Source organism: Sebastes fasciatus, chromosome 22 (genome assembly GCF_043250625.1).
Source record: "Sebastes fasciatus isolate fSebFas1 chromosome 22, fSebFas1.pri, whole genome shotgun sequence".
Lineage (NCBI taxonomy): Eukaryota > Metazoa > Chordata > Actinopteri > Perciformes > Sebastidae > Sebastes > Sebastes fasciatus.
In genome coordinates, this window is record NC_133816.1 from 2,760,122 (window position 1) to 2,782,086 (window position 21,965).

Genomic DNA, 21,965 nt, shown 5'->3' on the forward strand with positions numbered 1-21,965 from the left:
TTTCCTCATATTGTCTGCTTTAATATGCCTGTATTCACCCTTTGTCTAAAACGCTATGTTTTAGTGCATTTCAATGGAATTGCAACAGAATTGCGTTGCTAGGCAACAGCTTGGGTCCATGTTTACTTCCTGTCAGCTGATGTCATTCACATCCACTGCAACAAGAAATAAACTGGGACCCATTTAGTATGTTTACGTTTAAAACTGTGAAATGGACTAAATATTGTAGATTTGTGACATCACAAACGGCTCGTTTCAAAAGCACAATTTCTAAATACACGCTGTGTGCGTTTTGATAGTTTAACAGTATTTATATAGCACTTAAATCTGCTTTATAATATAAAATACATGAAAATCTAACTTTTTACAATATGGGACCTTTAATATGTTTATTTTTTGGTATTTGGAAAACTAATTTATATAGACCTGTGTTTTTGGTCTGTTTCCTGTCTTGAATTTTCTGAATTTAGAACCATAATGCTACTAAACGCCACTTTCTTTTATGTATTTATCAGTTTATTTTCTTGTTATTTGGAAACTGGCTCGTAGACGCTAACAGTGTTTATAGCATGTGCTGCTAACGCTAAATCTAGTTGTGTATCAGTTGGTTTCTCTAACCTTTACCCCCTAATCACACGAATCAGGTTATTCATTCACTTGACCTTACCCGGTTATTTAAACACAAAACACCACGTGTCCCTGGGTGGGCTTGAACCACCAACCTTTCGGATAACAGCCGAATGCGCTAACTAATTGCGCCACAGAGACTGTAGAAGCTGATGTCAGTATGCTAGTATTACCCCAAACTGATTGTTCATATCTTTGCTGTTAAGTTGACCTGCGACACCATTTACAGCTGCATTCATGTCATCCACGCTTGTCGCCAGTTGCTATTTTTCATCAATGTTGCCGTTTAGCTAGCTAGCTAGCTATGTAGCCTAACGTATGTATGTAATTCTTCATCCTGCCTGCAAACGATTAGTTTGGTTGTTTTTTCACAATCAGCCATCAATAAGCACAACACCAGATCTGTTTGAATCGCAGATTTGGGTAGCGATTCAGAAGTCTGAAATAGATGTAATGCAAATCCTCTGTTACATGGAGGCTAGATTGCAAAACACTAGAGTTGGGAATCACCAGAGGCCCCACAATACAATTTTATCACGGTACTTGAGTCACGATACGATCTTATTGAACATTTTGCGAAATGCTGAGTATTGTGATAAGATATATTGCGAAATATTGAGATTTAATACTGCAAATTATGCAGTTTGTCAACATCTGTTTTATCAAATAAGATACAGTTTTCACTCTGTTCTTCTCAGAGTTCTCATTCGCATATCATGAGGTCCTTTGAAAATGACTATGCCAATTTTTCCTCAAAATTGTGTATAACTTTGGAGCGTTAGTTAGCGTTCTACCCGACAAGCTAACATGACATGGTTGGTACCAATTGATTCTTTAGGTTTCTAGTTTCAAGCTATGATACTAGCTTTTAAGCTAGCCATCAAGAGGTTAATAGTTTATATAATAAAAGATACTTGACGTCCACGTATCAATACGATATTGCCAATCCAGTGCATACATCTAACAATCACCTGTTAAACCACAGTGGCAATTCACTGTGGTTTAACAGGTGATTGTTGGATGTATGCACTGGATTGCTGGTTTAGTTTTTCTCTTTTGGTGGATTTGGGGCCGAAATTTATAGACCAAAATATGGCAAAACAGTGATTCCCTTCAGTTATATCTCTTATCTTGCATAGTTAAGATGTATTTTGCGGCTGCTTTTCCATGTTGGTGCCATTTGTGAGAAAACCACAAGGCCTTTTGTGGATAAAATTGCTGCTAGTATCGAGGCAGGGAAAAGTCCTTCGTCATGTACTGTACAGAGTATTTAAAAGTAAACCTGTGATGGCTACTACAGCTGTACGTTGTCTGTGTTCACTCCACATTTCTTCAGTATTTTCCCACACTGCCTAACAGGTGCTTTGTGTGATTTCATCTTGGCTGAGCTTCATTCCAGACTCAACATATTTAAGATATCATCAGTCAAAGTTAAGAGGAAATTATGCAACTGTTCAGTCACATTTCACACCGTTTTATGTTTCTTTTTGTACGAATCTGTCCGAATCTGTCCTGATGTCTAGTATTTCTGCTGAATAGGCATCACCATCTTTACACCGAAGGACCTGTAAACCATTCTCTGGATGGGATGTGGAAGATTGTGAGTCATAATAAATCAGATATCAGAGAGATTCCCTGTGAGAGTGCAGCATCTTGAGCCAAGACGCATTATCAAAAGGGACACTTCTAGCTGGAGATTTGGCACTGTGTGATTATTCAACGTATCCTCATACAGCAGTTCGTATTATGATATCTTACAAAAAGTTATTCCTCATTTTTGGTGTGTTTTCCTACGAATGTCCAGCATCAATTTCTGCTCCAGTCATTTCAAAATAAACTTCCGTATTCACAGGACTTCACAGGAAAGAACTTACAACAAAAGTTAGGACTTAGGCAACAAAACTACTTAGTTAGATTTAGCCAACAAAACTACTTTAGGCAACAAAACTACTTAGTTAGGTTTAGGCAACAAAACTACTTAGGTTAGGGAAAAGATCATGGTTATGCCGCACCGGAAGTGGCGCGTTTGTGTTAAAATTATACACTGGAAGTGACGTAAAGAAACCAGAAAATATTCACATTTAAGAAGAAATCTGAGAATTAAGACTTATTTTTCTTAAAAAACAATTCAAAATGAATTCAAAATAGTTGGCGATTAATTTAATAGTTGACAACAAATCGATTAAACGTTTCAGCTCCATATTCTTGTTTTAGATTAGAGGAATAAGAATGATTTAGCACGGATATTTAGCCGGTTTGATTGGTGAAAATGTGTCAAACTTTAGCCATCTCAAAGGAAATGTGACATTAAACAAGTGACATAATGCTGAAAAAGCCCTGTAAGCTGCCCCTCAGGTTTTCATAAATTCATCTATGGTATTATTAGGTCAGGTCTCTTTTTTTAAATCCCTCGTGATCTGATCCACATTCTCACATCCCAAACTCACTCCTAACCTTTAATAAGCAGCTTAAATAAAATATGTGACAGCCACAATCGGATGGGATTGTCCCAAAAGAGCATGTATCAGCATGGTAAAAACAGATTGCCCAGTCAAGTGCGCCCCGTTGTCATGTCAGATATGTGTTGTTTGTCTGGTTGCCGGGGCAATCTATCTTGTTGCCAGGTTGGTCTGGTAACATCCTCCTCCTGCTCGTCTTACATTCCAGATCAGTCGGTGCGACAGAGGGATATTTGTGGGAGATGATTTCATGAGAATGTTGATGACTGGTAGCACACACACGAAGTAATGATGGTAGTAAATATACCACAGATAGTACACATTTCCAAACAGATATAGTTTTCTGCCATTATTCAGTATGTAGACCAGTGTTTCTAGCATATGCTGCTAACGCTGTTTCCTAAATCTAGTTGTTTCTAGTTGTCTGATCACACAAACCTAGTTACTCATTTACTTGACCTTACCTGGTTATGTAAACACAAAACACCACGTCCCTGGGTGGGCTTGAACCACCAACCTTTCGGTTAACAGCCGAACGCGCTAACCAATTGCGCCACAGAGACTGAATAGATCATCATTAACATTATGCCAAAGAGTAAACACTGGACACTGGCCTGTTGTTAGTTAGACGACTTCCAACAACTTGTATGTAAAGGGAAAATCATGCATAAAATAAATACATACAATTTAATAATGAACAAATACATAAAAAAAAAAGTAAAATACAAAATAAATGCAAAAATAAATAAATAATTTAATATGTTAATAAAAATAAACAATGAATAAAAAGGAAATGAAATAGAAGAGTACATAGGGGAATTAATACAAAGGTAAATAAATGTAGAAGCAAATTAAATCAGAACTAGACATTTCTGTCACATTTTATCAATTAATTAATTAATTAATATTTTTATTTATGTATTTATTTATTAATTAATTTAATCATTTATTTATTCATTTTTGATTTTGGCAGGTTCCATCCTCCATATTTGGGTAGTTTAATCTGTAACAGCACATTATGTTTTTATTTTGTGTTGTTTGAAAAATCCAGTATATAAAGGAATTTTACTGTGGCACCGCAATGATAAAGGCAGTTATTACTTTTATGATCTTATTTACTTATGCTTTATCTTATCTTTCATCAGCAAAGCCACATTAATCCCGATCTTAAAACCCAATCTCTGTAATTATAATCATAACATTCACTCATCTGTTCACAACATCTAATTACAGCTCCAGGAAATAATTAACTTGTGTACTATTTTGTAACAAAGGTGGGTTGTATTTGCACATCAAGCTCATTGCGCAGCATTTACATGTTTTTGACCCGTCTAATGTATCCAGTTGACTCCACACATCTCATGTACAAGGAGCTCATTTGGTATCCAAGTACATTCAATGAAATGTTTCCCGACTTTTGCCAAGTATCCTAAATATCCCTTAGCGGATGCCTGTGCTCCTCGCATGGATACTGCAGACTGAGACGCGGTATGTGGCGGGATGGTTAGCGCGATATACGGCCTCCGCTGGCTCCATGCTGTCATTATGGAGACTGTTCAATTACACATGTGAAAGAAATACTTGAATGCCGCTTGCATTGCAGCGCACCTAGATACCAAAAGGGGGACGATGATAAATCCTGGTCACATAAAGGACGACCTGACAGCTGAAAATCACTCTGTCGAACACATGTATTTATCAGCGTCAGTGTACACTGGGAACTTTTTCTTTACCTGTACATTTAGAGACTTGGGAGTTAAATATCGTGATTGAAGGAAATACTGATTCACAAAACTAACCTCAACATTCTTACATGGTCTTTGTGATCACATTGCGTGCAAGCATACATCGTTTTTGTCTGCCTGTACGAGTAGATATTGTCAATTTGCTTGAACATGCCAAACCTCACAACCTTTTCCAGATGAACAAAAAAAAAATCAGCCCCCAAGTCCAAACCTCTGCTGTGATTCCTATTATTGTGAACATTACTGCAGGCGAGCCCTTGTCGTGGTATCCAGATTGATGTTTTTTTAATAATAAAAGTATGTCAACACAGTCTAGCCTGCAGGCTGGGGTTACTCCAGTTCTGTTGTAGCATGCCAAAATATGCATGCAAATTGTGGTGTGCATGTGTTTCTGTCCTATTTGCATCTCTTGGGATTAAAGGTATTTTGTTGCAGTGTAATTTCTGACTTTGTTTCAACTAGAATGAGCATGTCCTGTGAGATGTGCAGCACAACCAGCAGCTCTAACATAAACATTTGTGTTGTTATAAGATTCAGAGGTTTCAGTCTGCAGTCTGAAGAAGAGTTTTATTCCAAAATGAAATGCCTAAAGAAGCGTTTATTTCCAAAATAAGTCATGCAAAGAAGATTTTTCCAAAATAATATACCTAAAGAAGAGTTTTATTCCAAAATAAGTCACCCAAAGCCGATTCTTTCCAAAATAAAATGCTTAAAGAAGTGTTTAATTCCAAAATAAGTCACGCAAAGCAGATTCTTTCCAAGATAAAATGCCTAAAGAAGAGTTTTATTGCAAAGTAAAATGCCCAAAGAAGAGTTTAATTCCATAATAAGTCACCAAAAGCAGATTCTTTCCAAAATAAATTGCCTAAAGAAGAGTTTTATTCCAAAATAAAATGCCTAAAGAAGAGTTTTTGTCCTGAAATAAGACATGCAAAGAAATGATTCCTTCCAACACAATATGCACAAAAGGAGAGTAAGATGCCCTAAAAGAGAGTTTTGCTCCGAAATAGACACAAGACTAAGACGTGCAAAGCCGTTTTATGACATAAAATGAGGAGATTTGATCCAAAATAAGACACAGGAAGAAGAAGTGTGCCTAAATCATCCAAGATAACGAAGCTCTCAGCATCATGAGTGCATCCATACGCGGTATTTTTGGCCCCAGTCGAACCCATAACCCTCACCTTGCTTTATTCATTGAGCTGTAAACCCAAGATGACAGATGTTCAGGCAAAAAAATGCAGTGTTTGTTTAAGGTGGACTTTCTTTGCGTTAGCTCTTTAATCTGCAACTTCCTCTCCCATCGTCGGTCTCGCCACCTTAAAGTGAATCCACAGGAAGGAGCTGCATCGACTGATTAAATCGCCCTAAACGATGTCACCTACAGAGCTTTACTTTCATCATTGTTAACCACAACCACAGTTTCCGTTGAGATTCATCTTAAGAGCTGCTTCTTCACATGTTGACTCACTGTGACATACACATACACATGGCCTCAGGACCCCCGACACTAAAGAAAGGCATTCTGGGATGCTTCTCTCTCATTATTTTGTGTCTTAACTTCAGACAGGAGGGAGCACCTTTATGATTTAGTACAGACTTCCTTCTGCTTTCTTCTGAGTTTATTGTCTAAGATCTCAATTCCTCCCATTTTTCATTTTCTTTTCTTCTGTGCTGCAACCTGAGGGCAAACTCTACAGTGAATCTGCCCTATACGAGTTTTTCATGAACCAGATTCTCTCCACATGACACACGATGATCCACCGTTAAGAAAAAAAAGCTCTTTTTGTCTCTTCTCTCTCACTCGCTTTAGTCACATGAATACAAGTTACATGAGGATAAAGTACAATGCATACCAACGTCAGCATTATGTTCATAAAATAACATGAAAGAAAATGCGTATATGTATCTTTCAGGACCTTCGCCTTGCTCAGAGGCTCGATGAGGTTGATCCAACCTTGCAAAGTGAAGCGATGTGGTTTAGTTTTTTTCTCGTAAATTTGCGACTTTAATCTTGGAAATTCAGTTTTTTTGCGGAATAATACCTCCCTCCCCCGGCTCCATATATATATATATTTTTTTTTTGTACCTACAACTGCCCTAATAACAGTTTAATAGCACAAGGAAAATGTATTTATAATGCTGAAATTCCCTCTTATTTTTATCGACTTCATTTTACACGTTAGTAACATTTGTCACTCCTGGGCCTCCGTATTTAGTTTCTGCATAACAAAACTTTTTTAAAAGTCTTTTATCTCTTGTATCTTTGTGTTACGTGGAGTAACCGGTCTGAAATAAGGTGAAGTAATTGATCATGTATGACCATCTTTATATAATTGAGTTCCCTCTCTTTCTAGCTTGTCCTTGAGCTGAGAATGAGAGTCGTCGTCCCCCCCCCCCCCCCCCCCCACATGCACTCCTTTCTGTCTGTCCCATTCACAGCTTCAGGCTGTATTTTACTGGTTCCCATCAAAGTCTAATGGTCTGTAGGTAACTCTGTTGTTCTCTCACCAACCCTGGCCTCTCCTCTGTCTCTCTGTCTCCTCTCCCACATGCAGAAATACATGCCTGACTTTGTGTGTTTAGGAGGAGGAGAAAGAGGTGGATCAGATCACAAAAGACGGAGCGTCAGGGTGATATTTTAACCTCACCATGCTGCATTAAGAGCTGCTGAAAAGCTGATTGACTAGAGAGGGGAGGAGAAGAGGGGAGGGTGTCTATAGCATAGCTGGGTGGTTTTCTTCTGCCTGCAGGCTGCTTATATGTAGACATACTCACACCGTACACTGTGTGTTTGTGTCTCTGCATTTGTTTGAATGTTTTTCTAGGGATTCCAACACACACACCTTGTTCTTATTCAGTGGATGAGAGACATTTTCAACCTCTAAACACTTTGAAAAGGTTTCACTGTGAAGTACAACAGGTCTGAGTGCCCCTTTGTAACAGTTGGCAACCAACAGAGCTATACAGCTACATATCACACAACGTTTCATTAGACATTGAAGTGGTTACATACTGTAGTTATAATATTTTTAAGGGATAAAAATGCATTCTGGGAAATATATTTGCGAGATCATGATTGATATCAATTTCATGTCTGTGTGTTAAGTGGCTACGGTGTTGGAGCTGGGAGGCGATTGGCCTTGCTTGGAAAACAAACTGTAAACGGGGATAACAGCTAGCCTGGGTCCGTCTAAAGTTCTCAATCAGTTTGGATGGAAAAAGAAACAAAAAAAACAACAACCGACATACAGCATGTTAATGTTAATTAGCTTTCACGGCGCTAGTAGGCTTATTTTTTTAATTCTGGACCTAGCCAGCCTAGCTGTTTCCCCCTGTCTTTATGCTAAGCTAAGCTAATCTTATCCCAGCTTCTACCATGCTAATCGTTTGTAATGTTTACTGCCAATGTGACGTAAACTGACAGATCACCTTAAAGTATTTCAGGCTGTTCTCATACACCGTTCGTAGCTATACCTATGAAAAGCAATGAACTGAAATTTGTATATATCCCACAAAATCAATTTATATGTAATCCACGTAATCATGAACCAGGATGTATAAAGAGCAACAAACGCCGCGTAGAGAGGAGGTCGGGTCCAAAAACACAGGACTTTCACCCAGGAGACCGCTGTTGGTGCCCCGTGTGAGGCAAGAAGTAAACGTTGACTTATTTTATATATGTAACTTACGTACTTAAGTCACGCCACTTCTGTAGTTATTTTAACCAAAACCGCGATCTTTTCCTAAACCTAACTATGTAACTTTTGTTGCCTTCATGTAACGTCTGCACTTGAGTAACGCCACGTATGGAGATCTTTTAACCCAAACTATAATCCTTTCCTAAACCTAACTATAAGTAGTTTTGTTGCTTGAACTTAACCAAGTTGTTTCCTGTGAAGACAGAAGTTTTTTTTTTTTTAAAGATTGTAGGCATGTAACAAGTGAAAATTGACACGTGTCTCGAACCTTACGATACAAACCGCTGTATGAGGATACGCTGAGTATTTAGATATCAAAATTCCTCTATATTTCTATCCCTCTATTTCCTATAAAATTAAATATTTCATAATATAAATAATGAATATGTTAAAGTTTGTGGAGCCCATAGTGTTGCCATCTTGTAGCTTTTTAGGACAGCTAAAGAACAATAAAACGATAAAATATTTAGTAATTCTTCTTCTTCTTTGGCCTGTTTGACTGAAGATAATTACTGAAAATGAGAAACGCTGCCACATTCAAAGAAGAGGCAAACTCATTCAGTAAAAAGAATGAACATGAACTCGTGTCTAGTTAATAAAAAACCTCAAGGTCTCGGTCAAGGTTTCTTGAGAGTGCTGGCCAAATTGAAGCAACAACTGAGCAGCTTATTTCAAGACTTTAGCAAACCCTTACCATTTACGGACATAAGACAGCCTTGAAACACATCAGTCTGAGAAAAGTCACTCGGAGCTTCTATTCTAACGTATTTAATCTGTTTTATAGCATTTCGGAGTCTGTAAAAAACTAGTTCAGAAGACAAGTGTACAGAAGGGTGTCACACTCGCTTCACATGTCTTTTCCATTTAAGGACATCACGCTGTGTTCCAAGTCTGCTAACATTACAGCTCGCATCATATCAGAGGATTCACTGGACCCTGCATGGGAGGATTTTATGGGAGAGAGGGTCCAATTTGTAAAAAGTAAAAATGTATGAAATGCTCAAAAACAATCAAAAAGAGCAGGCTTCAAGTTCCTCCTTACTTGTCGGGAAGAACGCTAAATAACACTGCAAAGTCACGCTAAATGTTGGTGAGGAAAAACTGTCATGTACCCACGAGTCTCAGCACACTGACACACTGACAGCTGTTGTTGCCTGTTGGGCTGCAGTTTGCCATGTTCTGATTTGAGCACATTTTCAATGTTAAATGTAGTACCTGTGAGGGTTTCTGGACAATATTTGTCATTGTTTTGTGTTGTTAATGATTTCCAATAATAAATATATACATACGTTTGCATAAAGCAGCATATTTGCCCACTCCCATGTTGATAAGAGTATTAAAAACTTGAATGATAAAAACGGTGAGATTAATTGTGATGAACTATGGACCATCATGCGATTAATCACGATTAAATATTTGAATCGATTGACAGCTCTAATTTTTAGTAATTCAGCACAGAGAATCAGGTGTTTGGAGAGTTCTCTCTTCAGATTCAAACCAGTTATTGGTCCGCCTCCATGCTGCTGAAGTGTCTTTGAGCAAGAAACTGAATCTGTGCCTGCTCCAGGACACTGACCCTGACCTCTGACCTCCCTGCAGAGAGTGACCTTCCCTATGGGGGATCATATCAACTTCATGAATCTGATGTGATCACCGGCCGTCTGGTCCTCCAAGCAGGTTAAAACAAAACACCAGAGATGATTTAAATGTGACCGAGACTTTAACAGGCTTTTCCTCACTGCAGCCAAGTTAATAAGTGAGATGTTAAAGTTGCTGCCGTTACTTAGTCAGGAGGGTAAAGTGTAATTTAATGGAGTGAACAATTCCTGTGGTCTTATTACAGCGCTGCAGGCTCTCCCAGGTGTGTGTTGGTGTGTGTGTTTGGGGGTCAGCGAGTGGTATTTTCCCTCGACAGGGGGGAAGGATGCCTGTCTCCACGTCGCCCCCTGTGGTCAAAAAGGGGATCTCAAAGATCCTGGAGCTGGCAGGGATTTCCTCTTTCCTTTGGAAAACACACCCAGAGATGAATCAGAGCTCCCTATTTAACCCTTGTGGTTTTGATATGTCTGTCTGACTGCACAGTAGCCACATGCGGTCTATTATCTACGTGGGCTGAAGTGTTTGCACAAAGCAATTCGACTTCAATCAGCAAAAAGCCAGACGACACAAGATGCAGCTGATGGAGAGTGACTCAGCAGAGGGAAATTCTGTCTATCTCATAAATCTCCAACAAGTTCACAGATCAAATAGGTTTAAAGGCAGAAAAGGAGTTTTTGATGATGGGATGGATGAACTTTAACCACCACAACTAAAGGTTAATCAGGCTTGTGGTTGCTGCTGTTTTGCCAGCGCGACCTGACTCACTGAGGAATTAAAAAAGCTGAGGACAGAGGAAAGTTTGGGATAAATAGAGGGATGAGACACAGAGATAGAGAGGGAACGGCTGCAGTCATATTTCAGTCTCTTTCTTAGCATTTTTTTCTTATCACCACTATATCATGTTTTTTATAAACAGAGCAGTGTTGCTTTTTTCTTTACTTTATCCAGTTGTATCTTTGATCTTGTGAATATTGTTTACATTTTTTAAAGGGACTCTATGTAAGAATCAGAAATTGCTTGTCAACAGCGATAGCTGTGGCTGTTAAGTCAACGAAAGTCAGCGTCCTGTTGCTCGCGCTCACGCTTGTGCTCGCTCTACATAGACATGAACGAGCATCGCGGTGATGCGACACACGTCAGCTAAAACTACAATATCACTCTATTTTTCAGCTGCTTGGCAGTAATGTTAGCTGACCAGACGAAGGTCTCTTCATGAATCAATGCTGATCCTAGTGTTGGCTTTTCCTGCCTCAGCCTCCCGACCGCGGCCGGAGGAAACAGGGGAGACACCGGAGTTTTGGTCGGAGACGATAACGTTTCTCTCTGCGGAGCCCCGTCACTTCACAAGACACGGGAAACCTCTGTTGGTCTGGAGGAGCTGCAGCAGTTATTTCTGCACAAACGTCCACTGTACATTCACTAGATATTCTCAGAGCTAAACTAACTCTTCTGCAGTGTGGAGTTTCTGCTGTTTTGAAGCCTCAAGTTTGGCATTTTGGCCGTCGCCATCTTGGTTTCTTGCAACCAGAAGTGAAACGAGAGGTTGGAGCGAAATACAACCGAACGCTGAATAAGACATTTTTAAGTGACCATAAATGTTATAATTAAATTTCATGAACTGAAAACACACTGTGAAAGGGTTAAAGCAGTAAGACAAAAACTGACTGAATATAGTGATTAGGCTCCAGAAGGAGGGGTGAAATAAATAGATAGATAGTTGGTAAAAAAAAAAGAGAGACAGAACATGTGGCTTTGGGTTCACATACCTGCTATGTGAGCACACACAGACACACACACACACACACACACACACACACACTCTGCGTCCAGATTACCACCAACCCTCTATTCACACCACCTCGACAAGGGGAAGGAAAAAAAAGCAAAGGAGTGAAGTTGCAGCTCTGTTAGCCAAACTTCCGTTGCTAAAAATAGGTCCTGTTTGGCAGCGGTGGCTGGCATTGCGAGGCGTTGTTTGGCAGGGCGGCGGGATACGGCGGGGGTAACCCGAGATGCACGTTGGGCTCAATGACTCTGTGGCTTTTTAACATTTGTATGCAGAGCTACTGATGTTTTAAAAAAAATCAGGACATGAGATCAGCGGTTTTTGGTGGATCATTGGTTCATTGTAACCATGGTGACATATGGATTTAAAGGAGAAGTCCAATCTCTTAGCACTCTCAAAACAGCTGTTTTTGCCAGTTATTTTCTCAGTTTTAAAGTGGAAGAGCTGCCACGTTTGTCCTCTTATTTGGTCAATCCAAGACGATGTGGTGTGATAGCAGAGATCAGGAATTAAAGGAATAGTTTGATTTCTGGGGAACACGCTCATTTACCTTCTTGCTGAGAGTTAGATCCACAGATCAACATGACTCTTATACAAGGATAGACGCTGATATTTTTAAGCAGCGGCTCTATGGGCCACTGAGCCAAAAGTAAATTTTTGGTGGCCCAAATGTAAAAAGAATACAATAAAGGCAATCTAACGCAACTTAACACTGCCTTCCTTAACTCATTTTTTAAAGTTATAAACTGAAGTTCTTTGTTCTCTCATAGTCTCTTAGTTCACACACTACAAAAGATATACAGTCTAGCATTTACCTTGATAAGGCTACTCCAGCCAGCTGCCACCTTATTTATGTTTTTGTAGTGAAATTAATAGGTATAACTCCTCTTTTCAACTTCACCAATCAGCCATTCGTTGTCCATTGCGGCGCTTTCAAAGCGAGCGACAAGAATAAATAGAAACACGGCCTCCAATTTCCACACTTTTATCACTTATTATGATTTATTGACTCAAACAACGACCTCCCTCTGTTTTTAAAGGGTTAAAGGGGTTGTTGTTTTTTCAATTGAAGTCATATAAACCCCATAATAAATGTCAGATATTGTCTGATTTATCTGTTCCTTCTACTTGTGCACTCTTCAAATAAGTGTTTCTGGTAATGTCGCAGCTTATTTTTACTCTACCCTTCCTGATGTTTCTGTGTGAGGTGTTATATTGCTGATTCTATCACGTTCTTAACAGTTCAAAGAGCTGTTAATCTGCCCTACGGGCCCAAACTTTATATTATCAAAGTGAAGACATGAGGATGGTCCTAAATGATCTGTCATCATGACACACATATGCACACATGGCAGTGTTATAGGGGGGGCATTTATCCTTTTACGTGTTTCCGTGGGGACCCGGCGATCGGTTTACACTTGTTGTTCGGTGAAACCTTAAACTGCACTGGTGAGGGCATTTTGTGTGTCCCTGCAGGCCTCTGGGTAAGGACATAGCTATGTGACAAGTTTCTTTGCTCCTCTGAGGCACATTATCTCAGATTTCTGCCCTCTAATATGCAAGCTGTAATTGCCGTCCTATTGTGATGTAGAGACAGAACACACACGTGCACGTTCTCCACATATACGTACACTTTTCCCATCGTCTTTCCTTTTTATCGCTCCGAGGTACAAAACAGATTTCACACAGGTGAAACCAGATCTTGTTTCACTCCTCCTCCATCTTTAGATTCCAGTACTCCTCCCAGCATTCCCTTCCAGCTCCCCATGAGATTATTTTCACGTGTCCACCATTACACCCTCTTTTCATCCCAGCTCTGCCTCCATCTGTACCTGTTGGAAGCCATTACACTACTTCCCTCTGTTGCTTATCGGTTTACTGCTCCATTATCTACCGCTCCATCGCTCCATCCACCTCCCCTCTCCTCTTCAGAAGCCCCTCGTCCCCCTCCGGGCGAGTGGTGTTTAATGTACTTCAGAGGGGGTGATTATCACAGTACTTATCAAGAGGGTGGGCACTGTCTCTTCATGTGTGTGTCTCCACATGCAGGCCCGCATTTGAGTGCTTGTTTCTTGAAATCATTTATATTTTTTCACAGTTTGCACATGTAGATTTGTGTTTTTGTTCAGTTTAAAGAGTTTGTTCACTTCATGATTAATCAGGGAAAGTGTTTAGCATAATTAAAGCGATGTTTTTCTCAAGATTTCGGCGTTTAGGCCCCCAAAACGGTTCTGCTAGACTCGACTCGACTTGACTCACTTTTGGTACCAGGTCCTTTTCTCCAGTCATGTTTCCAATGCAGGTAGTATCCCCTCAGTGTAGGCGGGATTCTCAGCTGATTGCCGTAGCGACGGTGCATGAAACTGCCGTGACATCATCTTCAACGTGACACTCGCTGAATCATCTTCAACGGCAACCAAACAGAGGATCGTCAGTTGTACGACGTAGTGTACGGCCCAATTCCAAACCACCCACTACACCCTCTCCCTACCTACTTTCACTCTGTTTGCACGTTCGTGTGGAGGGTCCGCCATTTCAAACCAATTCACAGGGAGTGGAAGTGGCTTATAAAACCCTCCAGCAGCGAGCCTGCATCGATGCCGACTTAACCAGCCACCCTTACTGACGACGCGCAACGCCATTCGTCATGGAACACGATCCAATGTAGGTTCTGTGCGACCACCTGTACAAACATTTATTGTAAACTGCTCAAACTGAGATAGACATTTAATTTATTCTGCTTTATTGTCATACAGACGTCAGCAACATAAAGTAAATAGATTATATTTAGGATCAAACATACTCCTGATTGTATATTGTTGTATATATGTATACTATTTGTATAAGTCCTACTTTCAGCATTATTATTTGCACTTTTTTTTTAATGTTTTTTCTTTTTTTATATATTTATATTTATATTCTAGAACGGGAGCAAAACGTAGCTCAATTTCCCCAACGGGATCAATAAAGTAATTCTGATTCTGATATTTATTTATAGTTTCCTTGCTGGAGAGAGGGAAGTTGGTCCCAAAGCTAGCTGCTGTATTGATCCCCTTCACCTTAAAGAGGGAGCCTCATTGAGCTGTGAGTGCAGTGTAGTGTATGGTGTAGTGTGTCCAGCGTAGTGTGTCCCGTGTAGTGTATGGCGTAGTGTGTCCAGCGTAGTGTGTCTGGTGTAGTGTATGGTGTAGTGTGTCCAGCGTAGTGTGTCCCGTGTAGTGTATGGCGTAGTGTGTCCAGCGTAGTGTGTCTGGTGTAGTGTATGGTGTAGTGTGTCCGGTGTAGTGTATGGCGTAGTGTGTCCAGCGTAGTGTGTCTGGTGTAGTGTATGGCGTAGTGTGTCCGGTGTAGTGTATGGCGTAGTGTGTCCAGCGTAGTGTGTCTGGTGTAGTGTATGGCGTAGTGTGTCCGGTGTAGTGTATGGCGTAGTGTGTCCAGCGTAGTGTGTTTGGTGTAGTGTATGACGTAGTGTGTCCGGTGTAGTGTGTCCGGTGTAGTGAATGGCGTAGTGTGTTGCACTGGGATAGTTTGTCTTGAACTTCCCTCAGACTGGAGGCATGTTTGGTTTATATGAGATTCCAGCAGCTTGTGTGTTAGGTTTAGGTATAGAAAGCAGAGAAAAGTCATGAGAAGCATCAACTGTGAGCATACAATGATGCTTTAAAGAACAAGTGTTTACAAGAATGACAGAGGAAACAAAGCATCTTTCATTTATCTGACAGGTTAACTCCATGTTTACTACACTGCAGTTTATCTCCTGCAGCCCTCAGCTCTGTTCATACTCAACCAGCTAATGTTAACATCACGCTACACTAAAGGATCGTCCAGTATTACAATCTGAATGTGAATTGTAAATATTATCTTTAGCATCATATGTCTTGCTGGCTTCTACTTTGCTAATTGAAATCAAATCATAAATACTTCCTTGTGGTCTAATACTATAAATACTCTTACTCGTCTCTGGATAATTTGTCAAACTCACTCTAAACATAAGTATATAAAGTGTAGTTCTATCAACACGTGGAAGTGGAAGTGATTTATCAGAGTAATAATCCCGTCATGTTGCACAACGAGAGTTGGACCGAACCAAACCCAGATGCTGGAACAGAAACGGGATGTTTACTTGCAGAAGCTCAAATCCATCTGCTGACAATGAAACAGTCCAGCAGCTCATTGGCTGTGTGTCGACTGTCAAGAGAGAACGAGACAATTAACAGATGTAGATAAAGAAAGATGAACAGTTGCTGCCTCTGCTCTTATTGATGGGATGGCAGAGATACCGATACACTGTTTATACTTTATTAGATTTATTAGATTAAACACAAACTAGACATTACTTTCTAGTTGTCGTCCAGAAAATGTATTATATCATGATACAAATTTCACAATAAAATGGCATATATTGCGGGTATTCCGGGTAACAAAACTACTTAGTTAGGTTTAGTCAACAAAACTACTTAGTTAGATTTAGTCAACAAAACTACTTAGTTAGGTTTAGTCAACAAAACTACTTAGTTAGATTTAGTCAACAAAACTACTTAGTTAGGTTTAGTCAACAAAACTACTTAGTTAGGTTTAGTCAACAAAACTACTTAGTTAGGTTTAGGCAACAAAACTACTTAGTTAGGTTAAGGAAAAGATCATGGTTAAGTTATGCCGCACCGGAAGTGGCGTAACTTAAGTACGGAAGTTCCGTGACAAACAAACCGACGTTGACTTCTGGCTTCACATGGGGCACGAACACCGGTCTCCTGGCTGAAAGTCTGGTGTTTTTTGACCCTCCCATTCACCCCGACTTGCTCTGGCGTTTATCGCTCTACATACTTTCTGGTTCACGATTACGTGTATGACTTTTCGTAAGATCATACGAACCGTTGTGTGAGGATAAATTGAACCATGATCTTTAACCAAAAGTTGTCTAACAAAGTTTTTTTGCTCTACTTCTGGAGAGTCAAAGTGTAGCTTGTGGAAATTTTTTCTCCCTTTCAAGACCAAAGTCAGAGCAGCTTTGTTTTCAGTTTAATCATCATACATTTTTCTACCGTGTCTATAATTTCACAAGTCCAAACATGAGTCGCCAAAAAAGTGCGGTGACAACTGCTCTCTCCTCATCATTCCTTCGTGCCTATCCTTCCTTTCCCATCTGTTCTGTTGTTGTAATTTATGACCGATTTACACCTAAACACACATTTCATCTGCTCCATTGATCACACTGCGTTCTTCCCCCCTCTTTGTCTGCGCTCCTGTCCGGACAGCGGCTTGCGGTTTGTTTTGGCTCCGATCGGAGTCTCCTCCTTTATCTCTGTCTGTGTCGACTGCAGATTCTTTTGCTGCATAAAACGTCTCGGGCTCTTTTTTTTTTTATTGCCGTCGAATGACATAATGGAGCTGGCATGAAACTGCCTGTTCCTGGTTGTTTGTGCCGGTTTTCGCCAGTGGGCAGCCGTCTGCTTTTATTGGCACGTTGAGTTATGGGGGTTCATTGGAAGTGTGTCTGTCTGTGCTGAAAGGTGGAGGACGTACTGATACATTATATATATATCTATGTGTCAACAGGTTGTATAAATGATGATTAATCATTTCCACCGGCAATGGGAGAGATTATTGAAACAATGGAAACAACTTTGCAATCTCGGGGAATCCCAGTTTTACGTTTGCACTGAAAGAATTATGGGGTTGTCTTCGTGTTTCCATTCAGATTTTTGTTTGTTTCTTTTGAGATCTATAACTTTTCTGCTCTTTTTGTCTAATATAAGTTTAAAAAAGGGTGTTTCTTCTGATACCAAACAGACCTCTATAGTGATCGTTGACCCTGCGTGCACTTTAAAAGTGACTCGCTGTTCTATATTTGGTAGTTTGGGTTTATTTTCATGTCACCGTCGTGCACTCAGAGTGGATTTATAGCTGCAGAGAAACCAAACGCCTAACGGAAGCTCATATTCTGACGATGTGGACTGTCGGACCACATCTTGGCTGAAGAACTGAATACCGATAGGGAAGGGGGGGCGGGGTGTGTGTGTGTATGTGTGTGAACTTTAACAGATCAAGTGACGACCCTCACTCTGGTGTTGGTTGTCAGGGCAACAGTATTTCTGTCCACATAGGGGGTGAAGTCATTAATTATGGAGCTGTTATGAGGGGATCCAGCACTTTGTTTCTAGGTGTGCAGGAAAATATGATTGAATTTTCAGAATACAATCTGAAAAACTTCCAATAAGTAACCTGCATTCTGTTTGGGGGTCAACTTATCCTCAGCCAAGGGTTCCTATGATATCTTACGAAAAAATTATTCCTCATTGTTTGTGTGTTTTCCTCCGAATGTCCAGCAACACGTTACGCACGCGTCAATTTCTGCTCCAGTCTTTTCAAAATATACTTCTGTCTTGGAAACAAGTTGGTTAGGTTTCGGCAACAAGACTACTTAGTAATGTTTAGGTAACAAAACTACTGAGTTAGGTTTCGGCAACAAAACTACTTAGTTAGGTTTAGTCAACAAACTACTTAGTTAGGTTTAGGCAAAAAAACTACTTAAAGAGGTTTAGACAAAAAAAAAACTACTTAGTTAGATTTAGGTAACACAATTACGTAGTTAGGTTTAGGCAACAAAACTATTTAGTTAGGTTAAGCCAACAAAACTACTTAGTTAAGTTTAGGCAACAAAACAACTTAGTTAGGTTTAGGCAACAAAACTACTTAGTTAGGTTTAAGGAAAGATCGACTTGGTTACATTTAGACAACAAAACTGCTTAGTTAGGTTAAGGGAACAAAACTACTTAGTTAGGTTTAGGCAACAAAACTATTTAGTTAGGTTAAGCCAACAAAACTACTTAGTTAAGTTTAGGCAACAAAACAACTTAGTTAGGTTTAGGCAACAAAACTACTTAGTTAGGTTTAAGGAAAGATCGACTTGGTTACATTTAGACAACAAAACTGCTTAGTTAGGTTAAGGGAACAAAACTACTTAGTTAGGTTTAGGCAACAAAATGACTTAGTTAGGTTTAGGCAACAAAACTACTTGGTTAAGTTTAGGCAACAAAACTATTTAGTTTAGTTCACTTAATTAGGTTTAGGGAAAGATGGTGGTTTGGGTCAAAATAAATCCTGTAGTCATGTAACTTAAGTACGGAAGTTACGTGACAAATAAGTTATTGACTTCTGGTTTCACACAGGACATGAACGCTGGTCTCCTGGGTGAAAGTCTGGTGTTTTTTGAGCCACCCACGCACCCTAACCTCCTCCCTATGCTGCTTTTGTCGCTCTTTATACTTCCTGGTTCACGATTACATGGATTACATACAAACTACTTCTCATAGGTATAGTTATGAAAGGTGTACGAGAACAGCCTGCAGGGGTACAGGCCATTTAAAGACACTGTGAATCCCTGATGAAGGTGGGGCGAGCACCCATTAAAAGAGGCACGACGAGGCACGGTTGAGAGTCAGTTATCACGAAAGGATCGCAGATATTTCAGCTCATCATGAGGGTTGCAGATCAAGCCTCCTTTCACTGATAACATCTACTTATAGAGATACACTTAAGAACCTGGGCAGGGCTGAAATACCAGGCGCAGAACCTGAGGACATACTACATAAACCTGTACCGGTGGTATTAGCAGAAACATGTTGCTTAGCTCCTTTTCGGCGTGCGCTCGCGCTCGCTCTCGCCCCGGGTTCATTTTGTTCTTTGAAAAACTGGATAAAAGAGTGTAAGGGAGAGAGACAACAAGGCTAGGCAGGTAGACTCTTAATCCTGTCTAATAGACATGATTCTGTTTTATCACGACTGCACAATCCTTTGCCAGAGGACAGTGTGTGTGCAGCAACGAATACAAGTTTTTGCATGTGTGCAAGCAAGCACAATTGATGATCTTATAAAATATGTTAGCTATTCAACAGCATAGTGAAATGCTGCTTACATGTTAATGTATCAATAATGTTGATCTAATATGATTATATTTGATAATATATCACTCTGAAAAGCTTCTTTTTCTTTCTAGTTGGTGATCATATTTCTGTACTTTATTTTAATAGTAAAAGCAGTACTTTTTGCAGTGGTGGAAGAACTACAGATCTTTTGTATTATTTTGCATCAAAACATACTTAAAGTACCAAAGATGAAAGTACTCACTGTGCAGAATGGCCCCATTCAAAATAATATATCATTTATCTTTGGATTATAATTATGGATGCATCAATTTGTACATCACTTTAATGTTGCAGCTTTTAAAGGTACTTTTTATACGTCAAGATGTATTTGTTGTGGTAATAATCAGAATATGTTACTATTAACCAAAAATACATTTTGTGGAGTAAAAAGTACAATATTCTCCTTTGAAATATACAGTAGTGGAAGTAGAAGTATAAAGTAACATAAAATTGAAATACTAGTAAATAGAGTAAATGTACTTACTTTCCACCACTGTATATTTGCATAGTGGTTCTGATTCTGATTATTATTACATCAAATATATTCTGTGGAGTTAAAAGTACAATATTTTCCTATGAATTGTAGTGGGAGTAAAAGTAAAAAATAACATTAAATTTAAATACTAGCAAAAGGTAGTCAATGTACTTACTTTCTGCTGCTGTATAGTTGCAATAGTACAAAGTACAATATTCCCCTCTGAAAAGTAGTGGGAGTAGAAGTATGAAGTGATGTACGAATTGATGCATCAATTCGTACATCACTCTAATGTTGTAGCTACTAAAGGTTTTAATTACTTTTAGATCAACATGTATTTGTTATATTAATAATCAGAATCTCGGAAGTATCTAGTGACCAAAAAAGAGTACAATATTCCCCTCTGAAATGGAAGTAGAAGTATAAAGTAACACTAGTAAAAATAGTAAATGTACTTACTTTTTGTTGGTATATTTGCATATTGGTATTGATATACTACATGTGAGCTCTTGTGAGTATTCATGTACTGTAGGGCTGCAACTAATGAGTATTTTAATTACTGATTAATTTGCAATTTTTTTAGGTTCATGTACTATTGATCAGAAAATAGTAAAAAAAAGTGTGCATCACAATTTCTTGGCGCACAAGCAGGCGTCTTCAAATGACTTGTTTTTGTCCAACACTCAAAGATATCCAACTTATGATGATATAAAACACAGCAGAACATCTTGTGTTTTTCTTGGAGCAAAGTCTCCTGGATTTTGTGTCGTTGCAGCTACATGTCAAAGTATCAGTGAAGATGTTGTGTTGGCGTTCATCTGACACACACACACGCACACACACACACACACACACACACACACACACACACACACACACACACACACACACACTCTAAAAGACTTTTATATTACAGTCTCAGCTGTCAATGAGCCGGATAGTTTACATTATTGCTTCATTCTGGTATCACAAGTGTTTGGAAGCGCTATCCCTGATATACCTTTTTTTTCTGGAGGATGCAGAGATATCATTGGCTCATTGGAAAAAAAAAAGATAGATAACTTTTTTGGAAAGTTTTCAAACACGTAGATGGACGATGATTAGTGGGAAGATAGCAGTCCGAAGTGATTGATGAGATGTGTTGGGAGGCTTGAAATGTGAAGTGTTTCTCCATAGTTGTGTCAGATCTATCTCATCATTGTAAGTATCCATCAGCCTGTTAAACTCCCGTAGGCCCATTTTTCATTGCTCACTTTTGTTTTCCAGTAAATCTACATGGATAAAAAGTCCAATATATCACCTGGTCTGATGGTAGTTTGTTGCTGTTTTTTTGTTATTCTGTCTCTGTCCTCCGTGTCAGGGGAGATATTGGAAGGAGCTTAACTTAGCTTAGCTTAGTTTAACTAATCTTAGTGTACTTTGACTCTGCCTTTGAATTTTGAAAGCCACATTACGCAGCACATTTTGGATTTAAGAGTTTGTGACATTAAAGCGTTTTAATCCGGTTTTAACTGGATTAGAGATTGCAGAGAGGAAGATTTCACTGTTTACTATCTGCCTTAAGTCCCAAAATGCATCTGTGTTTAAAATGCATGACTGTAAACTGTTCTTTTAAAGGTCCGTATCAGAGTTTTAGGAACAAATCATG

General features: G+C 39.3%; 1 protein-coding gene and 2 non-coding genes across 5 annotated transcripts in view; 1 reads left to right on the forward strand and 2 right to left on the reverse strand.

Moving 5' to 3' along the window:
- The window catches only part of col4a6 (collagen, type IV, alpha 6), a 174,881-nt gene that overhangs the window by 58,575 nt on the left and 94,341 nt on the right, over positions 1-21,965 (forward strand). The window lies entirely within an intron of this gene.
- On the reverse strand, positions 695-768 carry trnan-guu (transfer RNA asparagine (anticodon GUU)). Its single transcript has one exon. It is a non-coding gene; the product is annotated as a tRNA-Asn (tRNA).
- trnan-guu (transfer RNA asparagine (anticodon GUU)) lies at positions 3,576-3,649 on the reverse strand. Its single transcript has one exon. It is a non-coding gene; the product is annotated as a tRNA-Asn (tRNA).